Source organism: Salmo trutta, chromosome 32 (genome assembly GCF_901001165.1).
Source record: "Salmo trutta chromosome 32, fSalTru1.1, whole genome shotgun sequence".
In the NCBI taxonomy this organism is placed as follows: domain Eukaryota; kingdom Metazoa; phylum Chordata; class Actinopteri; order Salmoniformes; family Salmonidae; genus Salmo; species Salmo trutta.
Window position 1 is genome coordinate 43,082,326 of NC_042988.1, and position 12,491 is coordinate 43,094,816.

The following is a 12,491-nucleotide window of genomic DNA, read 5'->3' on the forward strand; positions in this document are numbered from 1 at the left end:
GCAGGGGTGTTACTTTGGAAAATGTCACCCATCTAAATAAATCGTTTAATTAACTAATGTATGGTGTTTTTGGTTTATGTCAGATTCATTGTTACGCTTTAAAGGGTTATTTTATGGTTGTAAGTAATCAAATTAACTAGGATTAGGAATTAGCCGTGTGGCTCAGTTGGTAGAGCCTGGTGTTTGCAATGGCAGGTTTGTGGATTCGATTCCCACGGGGGACCATTATGGAGAAAAAAAAATGTATGAAATGTTTGCATTCACAACTATAAGTCGCTCTGGATAAGAGCGTCTGCTAAATGACTAAAATGTAAATGTTATTCAGCACTACTGCAGTTGCTCAATAATTCCAATCGATGGCAGCATAAGACCACAAATTAAATTTCAGAAGATTTGATAAGTTTTCTCCCTGGATACACCACCACTCCCCCTACTTTAGTCGAGAAAAACATATTTTCCCAGTACATTCATTGTCCAAATCATCAACCAGCATCGAACCACTCTGCTTTCTCTCACATGTAGCCATCTCAGACCCGCTGAAAAGCTTGTGTTGTCACTCTGCTTTCTTGCGTAAGCGAGGGGCATGTTGAGGTAAATTTGCTAACCGGGAGGGTTGCATGATGTAATTTATTGGGGGGCTGGAAGATGCACTCCTCTTTTCTATTCAGAGGCTGTTTAGTCCCAATATGAGATATTAATAAATATTTTTTATAATGTATGTATACTAGAGTTGAGATTAGAGCTTCTGACTAGTGATAATTTACCCGGGGTTCAATACCTGCTATTGTCACTATTCTTTTTCTCTCCCAAAAGCAACACAGTCCTAATACGAGATATATAGCTAACTAAAGTAATAAGTGACTGTTTTAGAACATATAACATATAACGTTAGTCTGTGGTTGCATGCTTTTTTATGTCAATCATGTTGCTGCTTGTAGCATATAACTGATACTCTGTGGTCTTATGCTGCCATCTATTGGAAATATTTAGCAATTAAAAGTTCTTAACCTGTTGGGGATAGGGGGCAGTATTTGCACGGCCGGATAAAAAAACGTACCCGATTTAATCTGGTTACTACTCCTGCCCAGTAACTAGAATATATATAGAAAACACCCTAAAGTTTCTAAAACTGTTTGAATGGTGTCTGTGAGTATAACAGAACTCATATGGCAGTCAAAACCCTGAGACAAATCCTAACAGGAAATGGAAATCTGATGTGTGGAAATCACTTCAACCCTTTGCCATTGAAACACACAGGGACTTATTAATCATTTAGCACTTCCTAAGGCTTCCACAAGATGTCAACAGTCTTTACAAAGTGGTTTGAGTCTTCTATAGTACAAACTGATCGAAAGAGAGGCTTTGGAGATTGGTCACAGGGGGAGGGCCATTACCATTATGATGCGGGCGCCGCTGGCTACCCTCCCCTATCGAAACGTTTAGTAAGACAATGCAATCGTCCGCCTTGAATATTATTGAAGCTCTGGTTGAAAAAGGCGCTAAAGATTTATGTTATACAACGTTTGACATGTTTGAACAAACTTAAATATTTTTTTTTTGCACATTTGTGATGACAAGTCCCGAGCGCTACGGTACATTTTGAGTAGCCTTCGGAACGTGCTAACAAGAAGGAAATATTGGGACATAAATTATTAACTTTTTTGAACAAAACAACATTTGTTGTGGACCTGGGATTCCTGGTAGTGCCTTCTGATGAAGATAATCAAAGGTAAGGGAATATTGACAATAGTATTTTAGATGGTTGATGGTTCCAAGATGGCGCTAACTAGCCTATTTTTCTGAGCATACCACGTCGTTTATTGCAAAGTCTGATTTCCCAGTTGTCACGGCTGTCGTCGGTGAAAGAGGACCAATACGCAGCAGGTACGTGTATGCTCATCTTGATTTTTATTAACTACAGAAATGAACATACAAAATAACAAAACGAAACAACGAACGAACGAACGAACGAACAACTACAAACAGTCTGGTAAAGCATACGGCTTACACACAGAACAATCACCCACGAATAACAAACACAAACACACCCTAATATATGGGACTCTCAATCAAAGGCAGATAGACAACACCTGCCTTCAACTGAGAGTCCCAACCCCAATCAGCACAACATAGAAACACACTCACCAGACTACACATAGAAATACATAAACATAGATCATCAACCCAAAACCCCGGAAATACTAAATCAAACCCCCCTTTGAACAAACACACCACCCTGAACCACATAAAACAAATACCCTCTGTCACGCCCTGACCAAACTACAAAACAATTAACCTTATATACTGGCCAGGACGTGACAGTACCCCCCCCTTAAAGGTGCTACCCCAGTTCAGGGCAGTCTGGCCACTCCGGCAGTTCAGGGCAGTCTGGCCACTCCGGCAGTTCAGGGCAGTCTGGCCACTCCGGCAGTTCAGGGCAGTCTGGCCACTCCGGCAGTTCAGGGCAGTCTGGCCACTCCGGCAGTTCAGGGCAGTCTGGCCACTCCGGCAGTTCAGCGAAGTCTGGCCACTCCGGCAGTTCAGCGCAGTCTGGCCACTCCGGCAGTTCAGCGCAGTCTGGCCACTCCGGCAGTTCAGCGCAGTCTGGCCACTCCGGCAGTTCAGGGCAGTCTGGCCACTCCGGCAGTTCAGGGCAGTCTGGCCACTCCGGCAGTTCAGGGCAGTCTGGCCACTCCGGCAGTTCAGCGCAGTCTGGCCACTCCGGCAGTTCAGCGCAGTCTGGCCACTCCGGCAGTTCAGCGCAGTCTGGCCACTCCGGCAGTTCAGCGCAGTCTGACCACTCCGGCGACTGTTGACTGGCGGGCAGCTCCGACGACTGTTGACTGACGGGCAGCTCCGACGACTGTTGACTGACGGGCAGCTCCGACGACTGTTGACTGACGGGCAGCTCCGACGACTGTTGACTGGCGGGCAGCTCCGACGACTGTTGACTGGCGGGCAGCTCCGACGACTGTTGACTGGCGGGCAGCTCCGACGACTGTTGACTGGTGGGCAGCTCCGACGACTGTTGACTGGCGGGCAGCTCTGACGACTGTTGACTGGCGAGACTGGGTTTACGCACTTGCAGTTTAGTGCGGGGAGCGGGAACAGGACGAGTCGGACTGGGTGGACGCACTTCCGAGTCCGCACGAGAGACAGGAGCTGGAAACCCAGGGCTATGGAGGTGCACAGCCGGTCTAGATCTTACCTCCTGCACAACCCGCCTTGGCGGGATGGAACTAGTAACCCTGTACGAGCGGAGTGCTCGTACAGGGCAGACTGGGCTGTGCAGGGGCCTGATGGTAGCCGTGCGTAGAGCGGGAGTTGGGTAGCCTGGTCCTCGGAGGCGTACCGGCGACCAGATGCGCTGCGCAGGCATCCTCCTACCAGGCTGGATGCCCGCTCTAGCACGGCACCTGCGAAGGGCTGGAATAACTCGCACCGGACTGTGCGTGCGTATGGGTGAGATAGTGCGCTTCTCAGCGAAACATAGCGCTCTCCACCCCATACGCTCCTCCATATAACCACGAGTAGCTGGCTTCCGGCTCTTCTTACGCCTAGCCAAACTACCCGTGTGCCCCCCCAAAATTTTTTATTGGGGGTGCCTCTCGTGCTTCTCCCTCAGCGCGTCTCTGGCCTCGTACCACCGCCTCTCTGCCTTGGCTGCCTCAATTTCCCACTGCGGGCGGCGATACTCCCCAGCCTGGTGCCAAGGTCCGGCCCCGTCCAGAACTTCCTCCCAAGTCCACTTCTCCCGCAAGTCCAACTCGAACGCCGTCTGCTCCTTCCTCTGCTGCTTGGTCCTTGAGTGGTGGGTGATTCTGTCACGGCTGTCGTCGGTGAAAGAGGACCAATACGCAGCAGGTACGTGTATGCTCATCTTGATTTTTATTAACTACAGAAATGAACATACAAAATAACAAAACGAAACAACGAACAAACTAACGAACGAACGAACAACTACAAACAGTCTGGTAAAGCATACGGCTTACACACAGAACAATCACCCACGAATAACAAACACAAACACACCCTAATATATGGGACTCTCAATCAAAGGCAGATAGACAACACCTGCCTTCAACTGAGAGTCCCAACCCCAATCAGCACAACATAGAAACACACTCACCAGACTACACATAGAAATACATAAACATAGATCATCAACCCAAAACCCCGGAAATACTAAATCAAACCCCCCTTTGAACAAACACACCACCCTGAACCACATAAAACAAATACCCTCTGTCACGCCCTGACCAAACTACAAAACAATTAACCTTATATACTGGCCAGGACGTGACACCAGTAAAGTTATTTTTAAATCTGGCAATGCGTTTGCATTCAAGAGATGTTAATCTATAATTCTTTGAATGACAATATTACATTATAACAATGTTTTCGAATAGTAATTTTTTAAATTGTAGCGCTGTTCACCCGAAGCATTTGAGGGAAAAGATTTTGAGGCGCCGATGTAAAATGCTGTTTTTATATATAAATATGAACTTTATCGAACAAAAAATGCATGTATTGTGTAACATGATGTCCTAGGAGTGTCATCTGATGAAGATTGTCAAAAGTTAGTGCTGCATTTAGCTGTGTTTTGGGAATTTGTGATGCATCTAGTTGCTTTGAAAATGGCTGTGTGATTATTTCTGGGTGGGTACTCTCCTAACATAATCTAATGTTTTGCTTTTGTTGTAAAGCCTTTTTGAAATCGGAAAACGTGGTTCGATTCAGGAGAGGTGTATCTATAAAATGGTGTAAAATAGTCATATGTTTGAGAAAGTGAAGTTATAGCATTTTTAAGGTTTTTGTATTTTGCGCCACTCGATTCCACTGGCTGTTGACTAGGTGGGACGATTTCGTCCCACATACCCGAGATTCACGGACAGACATTGGTGAGGCTTCTGAGAAATAATGTGTATTTTTCTTCTTAATTCCTTAGATCAGTCTCAAACCTGTCCCACCTATCCCAAGCCAATTCCTGGACTTTCACATAGAAGTTACTAGGTCACTCAGTTCAAACCATATTTGAACAATAAAACTAATGTGGCTTGTTTATCAAGTGTTCTGCCTTGCAATAATAAATATAATAAAATAACAAAACAAAAAAAGCTAAATTCTTAAACAGGTTTTTATTAACAAAATCATCAAAATGCTTTAAGACACCCTTCAGACACCTCGACGGCGCTGAACGAACTTCATTGGACTCTATGTAAACTGGAAACCACATATCCTGAGGCTGCATTTATTGTAGCTGGGGATTTTAACAAGGCTAATCTGAAAACAAGGCTCCCTAAATTTTATCAGCATATCGAATGCGCAACCCGGGCTGGTAAAACTCTGGACCAATGCTACTCTAATTTCCACGACGCATACAAAGCCCTCCCTCGCCCTCCTTTCGGCAAATCTGACCATGACTCCATTTTGTTGCTCCCAGCCTATAGACAGAAACTAAAACAGGAAACACCCGTGCTCAGGTCTGTTCAACTCAGGTCCGACCAATCTGTTTCCACGCTTCAAGATTGCTTCGATCACGTGGACTGGGATATGTTCCGGATAGCGTCGAACAACAACATTGATTTATACTGTAACGATCGGCGTGCAGGAAGGAAGAAGTGGACCAAGGCGCAGCTGGGAGCGAACACATGTTATTTATTGCAGACTGAAATAACACGGTCAAAACAGAGAATAAACGTATCGTTACTGCTCCAACAAAAAGAGACAACACCCCACAAACATCGTGGGGGAAAAGGAACTTAAATGTGATTCCCCAATCAGAGGCAACTAGCGACAGCTGTCTCTGATTGGGAATCGACAGAACCCAACATAGAAATAAGCCCCAAAGCAAGGCTATACCAAAAACATAGAAAATAAACTATAGAAATGCCACACCCTGACCAAAATAGAAGAGTTCACCTGGTCAGGGCGTGACAGTACCCCCCCTCCAACGGTGCGTACTCCCGGCGCACCAACCTAAAGTCTATTAGGGGGGGGACCGGGTGGGCGACTCACCCTCGGTGGAGGCTCTGGCCCCGGGCGTGTTTCTCCCCCTGCCTCCACCCTAGCCCTACCCCTCTGGCCCGGACTGGACCACGGTGGAGCGGCATGCTCAGGCTCCGGAGCGGAGCCGCCGACCGGAACAAGACTGGTCACCGGTGGACCGGACACAGGCCGTGCCGGACTGTGGACACGCACCGTGGGCCTGGTGCGGGGAACAGGGACGGGCCGGACAGGACCGGGGACATGCACCAGCAACCTGGTGCGGGTAGCAGGGACGGGCGGACTGGACTAGGGACACGCACCCCCGGCTTGGTGCGGGGAGCAGGGATGGGCCGGACAGGACTGGGGACACGCACCACTAACCTGGTGCGGGGAGCAGGGACGGGACGGACTGGACTGGGGACACGCACCACTGGCTTGGTGCGGGGAGCAGGGATGGGCCGGACAGGACTGGGGACACGCACCACTGGCTTGGTGTGGGGAGCAGGGATGGGCCGGACAGGACTGTGGACACGCACCACTAACTTGGTGCGGGGAGCAGGGATGGGCCGGACAGGACTGGGGACACGCACCACTAACCTGGTGCGGGGAGCAGGGACGGGCCGGACTGGACTGGGGACACGCACCACTGGCTTGGTGCGGGGAGCAGGGATGGGCCGGACTGGACTGTGGACACGCACCACATTCGCCCGGCAAGGGCGAGGTGCTGGCACAGGACGTGCTGGACCGTGACCGCACACCGGCGACACAGTGCGCATAAGCGGCGCCGGATATCCTGGACCGAGGAGGCGCACTGGAGGTCGGGAGTGCACAGCTGACATCACCCGTTCTGGCTCAACGCCCACCTTAGCCTGGCAAGTGTGGAGCGCTGGCACAGAACGCACTGGGCTGTGCAGCCGTACCGGAGACACAGTGCGCGTCCTCGGCGCAGGATACATCGGACCGAGAAGGGGCACCGGAGGCCAGGAGCGCTGAGCCGGCACAACACGTCCTCGCTGAGCACTCCCCTAGCCCGGCAAATGTGGGGCGCTGGCACGGAGCGCACTGGGCTGTGCAGGCGCACTGGTGATACCGTGCGCACCTCTGCCACCCAAGGCTCTTCCTCCACGCTGTCCCTACGCAGGTCCTCCAGGACCTGCCACATCTCTGCCTCCTCCTTCGCCGTTATCCCCCACGAGAGCAGTGGTCTGGGCTCTTCCTCTGCCCTTCCGGACCACCCCATTAGCCCCCCAAAAAAAATTTCTTGGGGGTGTCTTCCGGGCCTCCTCGACTGCCGCCTGCGAGTCCTTCCACCGGCTGGCATCACCTCCTCGACCTGGGAATCCTTCCGCCAGGGTCCTTTCCCCGACATGATCTCCTCCCAGGTCCAGAACTCCTTCCCCTCGCGAGCCCATCTCTCGCGCTCCTTATCCTCCCGCTGCTTGGTCCTGGTTCGGTGGGGTGTTCTGTAACAAACAGCGTGCAGGAAGGAAGAAGTGGACCAAGGCGCAGCTGGGAGCGAACACATGTTATTTATTACAGACTGAAATAACACGGTCAAAACAGAGAATAAACGTATCGTTACTGCTCCAACAAAAAGAGACAACACCCCACAAACATCGTGGGGGAAAAGGAACTTAAATGTGATTCCCCAATCAGAGGCAACTAGCGACAGCTGTCTCTGATTGGGAATCGACAGAACCCAACATAGAAATAAGCCCCAAAGCAAGGCTATACCAAAAACATAGAAAATAAACTATAGAAATGCCACACCCTGACCAAAATAGAAGAGTTCACCTGGTCAGGGCGTGACATATACGCTGATTTGGTGAGCGAGTTTATTAGCAAGTGCATCAGTGATGTTGTACCCACGGCGACTATTAAAACCTTTCCCAACCAGAAACCATGGATTGATTGCAGCATTCGCGCAAAACTGAAAGCATGAACACTGCTTTTAATCAGGGCAAGGCGACCGGAAACATGACCGAATACAAACAGTGTAGCTATTCCCTCCGCAAGGCAATCAAACAAGCTAAACGTCAGTATAGAGACAAAGTAGAGTCGCAATTCAACGGCTCAGACACGAGAGGTATGTGGCAGGGTCTACAGTCAATCACGGACTACAAAAAGAAAACCAGCCCAGTCGCGGACCCCGACAAACTAAACAACTTCTTGCTCGCTTTGAGGACAATACAGTGCCACCGACACAGGCCGCTACCAAAAATGTGCGGGCTCTCCTTCACCGCAGCCAACGTGAGAAAAACATTTAAACGTGTTAACCCTCGCAAGGCTGCCGGCCCAGATGGCATCTCTAGCCGTATCCTCAGAGCATGCGCAGACCAGCTGGCTGGTGTATACGGACATATTCAATCAATCCCTATCCCAGTCTGCTGTTCCCACATGCTTCAAGAGGGCCACCATTGTTCCTGTTCCCAAGAAAGCTAACTGAGCTAAACGACTTTCTGAGTAGCACTCACTTCCGTCATCATTTGGTGCTTTGAGAGACTAGTCAAGGATCATATCACCTCCACCCTACCTGACACCCTAGACCCACTCCAATTTGCTTATCGCCCCAATAGGTCCACAGACGACACAATCGCAATCACACTGTACACTGCCCTAACCCATCTGGACAAGAGGAATACCTATGTAAGAATGCTGTTCATCAACTACAGCTCAGCATTTAATACCATAGTACCCTCCAAACTCGTCATTAAGCTCGAGACCCTGGTCTCGACCCCACCCTGTACAACTGGGTCCTGGACTTTCTGACGGGACGCCCCCAGGTGGTGAGGGTAGGAAACAACATCTCCACCCCGCTGATCCTCAACACTGGGGCACCACAAGGGTGCATTCTCAGCCCTCTCCTGTACTCCCTGTTCACCTATGACTGCGTGGCCATGCACACCTCCAACTCAATCATCAAGTTTGCAGACGACACTACAGTGGTAGGCTTGATTACCAACAACGACGAGGAGACGGCCTACAGGGAGGAGGTGAGGGCACTCGGAGTGTGGTGTCAGGAAAATAATAATCTCTGTCCATCTCATGAATTATAATTCTTCAAGTTTTACAGGCAAAACTTCTTTTTTTTAACCTTTATTTAACCAGGTAGGCTAGTTGAGAACAAGTTCTCATTTACTAATGCGACCTGGCCAAGATAAAGCACAGCAGTTTGACACATACAACAACACAGAGTTACACATGGAATAAACAAACATACAGTAAATAATACAGTAGGAAAAAATCTATATACAGTGTGTGCAAATGAGGTAAGATATTGGACGTAAGGCAATAAATAGGCCATGGTGGCAAAGTATTTACAATATACCACTTAATAATTATAAATCCTCATGGGGATAGGGGGCAGTATTTTCACGTTCGGATGAAAAACGTGCCCAAATTAAACTGCCTCTTTCTCAGACTCAGAAGGTAGGATATGCATATTATTAGTAGATTTGGATAGAAAACACTCTGAAGTTTCTAAAACTGTTTGAATGATGTCTGTGAGTATAACAGAAGTCATATGTCAGGCAAAAACCTCTCATTATCTTGGCTTGAATGTATTTTGCCTTTGAGTTGTCTCGCTGAAATGTTCTTACTCTTTCAAATTAATGCTAGATCCACACAGCAGACATTGTGGGCTAGTTTAGGAATGCTGTTTTGCACATATTGCGCAAAATTTTACGCAGCATCATTACGTCATTTACCTACGTTATATAGGTATACACGTCAGCTTTGACATCGGTTTTGCACATTAAACTAGACATCGGCCGATACCGATGTTGGAATTTTCTGCTAATATCGTCCGATTTTGATATGTTCACCGATATATCGTGCATCCCTAATAAGGAGTACCAGTACTGAGTCAATGTGCAGGGGTACCAGGTAGTTGAGGTAATAATGAGGCTATAAGGAGTACCAGTACTGAGTCAATGTGCAGGGGTACCAGGTAGTTGAGGTAATAATGAGACTATAAGGAGTACCAGTACTGAGTCAATGTGCAGGGGTACCAGGTAGTTGAGGTAATAATGAGACTATAAGGAGTACCAGTACTGAGTCAATGTGCAGGGGTACCAGGTAGTTGAGGTAATAATGAGGCTATATTTGAGGTAATATGCACATGTAGGTAGAGGTAAAAGTAACTAGGCAATCAGGATAGAGATTGCATCTCCTCATCCAGGGATTGCACGCACACTCTCTCACACACACACAGGGAGGGAATGTTGTGTTTGTTTAATATTGTTTTAGGACTATGAAACTGGAAAGAAGTATTAGCCTATGGATTATGAAAACAGCAAAAAGAAATGGGAAAATGGGAGAGGAGAAATGACTAGAGACAGTGTTGTTTATCTCACTAACCTTACATTTACATTTTAGTCATTTAGCAGACGCTCTTATCCAGAGCGACTTACAGTAGTGAATGCATACATTTCATTTCATAAATTTTTTTTGTTTTTTTTTCGTACTTGCCCCCCGTGGGAATGAGTTATTCTTACCTTTGTTCAGTAGAACAGTCTCCCTCTCTGAACACTGTAGGAATTTTCATAGACTGGTCACTCTTCATGGACACACAGCTGGGAACAGGGGAGGCTGGTCTCTTCCGCTTGATTGGTCTTCAACACAACAGAGACAAACATTACATCTCTCATCTACTCTGAGCTCAGATGGGGAAACAAGTGTTTCATTCCAAAACGATATGTATCTATTTTCAGAAATGTTGGTAAAAAATATTTTATTGTTTATAGAAATTATTAAACCACTACAAGGCTTTATAAAGGCTTCTAAAGTGTCACACTTGATTTTCCCTAATGGAACATTGATCAACCACTGCAAAAAATGACCCTATATTATAATCCAAATAAAAATGCAAGTTTGGTGTTATTTTCCTGCTATGAGAAACTGGGTCAAATTAATATATGGCATCTGTAAGTGCATTCATCTTTAGATATCTAGTGACCAACAACATATTTTACGTGTATGTGACAATACAATTTGATTTGATTCATCTTAAGGTAGCTAGGTGGGACAACCACATATCACAGTCAGATATGCAGGATACTAACATTCCATTCCTGATAAACAATGGATATATAGATATCTAGGTGGATATATAGATATCTAGTTGGATATATAGATGTCTAGGTGGATATATAGATGTCTAGGTGGATATATAGATGTCTAGGTGGATATATAGATGTCTAGGTGGATATATAGATATCTAGGTGGATATATAGATATCTAGGTGGATATATAGCATTGAGCAAAACATTTTCATACACATCTAAAATCTAGAACAGTTATATAGAATGTACCGATAAGCAAACAATATACATTCTTAAACAATATTGTCAGCTCACCTCTTAGTTTTGGTGTCATGTCCTCCAGAGAGACTCATTTTAGAGGCAGGACCCCCCTCCTCTCTCTCCCCAGAGAGACTCATTTTAGAGGCAGGGACCCCCTCCTCTCTCTCCCCAGAGAGACTCATTTTAGAGGCAGGGACCCCCTCCTCTCTCTCCCCAGAGAGACTCATTTTAGAGGCAGGGCCCCCCTCCTCTCTCTCCCCAGAGAGACTCATTTTAGAGGCAGGGACCCCCTCCTCTCTCTCCCCAGAGAGACTAGTTTTAGATCACTGTCCCCTAAAACAGAGATCCAGCATGTTGGTTGTGGTTAACACAGTGACAACTAAACATAGATCCAGCATGTTGGTTGTGGTTAACACAGTGACAACTAAACAGAGATCCAGCATGTTGGTTGTGGTTAACACAGTAACAACTAAACAGAGATCCAGCATGTTGGTTGTGGTTAACACAGTGACAACTAAACAGAGATCCAGCATGTTGGTTGTGGTTAACACGGTGACAACTAAACAGAGATCCAGCATGTTGGTTGTGGTTAACACAGTGACAACTAAACAGAGATTCAACATGTTGGTTGTGGTTAACACAGTGACAACTAAACAGAGATCCAGCATGTTGGTTGTGGTTAACACAGTGACAACTAAACAGAGATCCAGCATGTTGGTTGTGGTTAACACAGTGACAACTAAACAGAGATCCAACATGTTGGTTGTGGTTAACACAGTGACAACTAAACAGAGATCCAGCATGTTGGTTGTGGTTAACACAGTAACAACTAAACAGAGATCCAGCATGTTGATTGTGGTTAACACAGTGACAACTAAACAGAGATCCAGCATGTTGGTTGTGGTTAACACAGTAACAACTAAACAGAGATCCAGCATGTTGATTGTGGTTAACACAGTGACAACTAAACAGAGATCCAGCATGTTGGTTGTGGTTAACACAGTAACAACTAAACAGAGATCCAGCATGTTGGTTGTGGTTAACACAGTGACAACTAAGCAGAGATCCAACATGTTGGTTGTGGTTAACACGGTGACAACTAATTATTGAATGTCAATTGTTCTCATTTATTCATTATCTCTTAGAAATAAAACAGTTTACTAACAGACATAGAAACAGTCAGGTGATTTAATGCATCAC

At 46.7% G+C, this 12,491-nt stretch overlaps 1 protein-coding gene across 1 annotated transcript in view; it reads left to right on the plus strand.

Moving 5' to 3' along the window:
- The window catches only part of LOC115171939 (NLR family CARD domain-containing protein 3-like), a 1,137,260-nt gene that overhangs the window by 816,064 nt on the left and 308,705 nt on the right, over positions 1–12,491 (plus strand). The window lies entirely within an intron of this gene.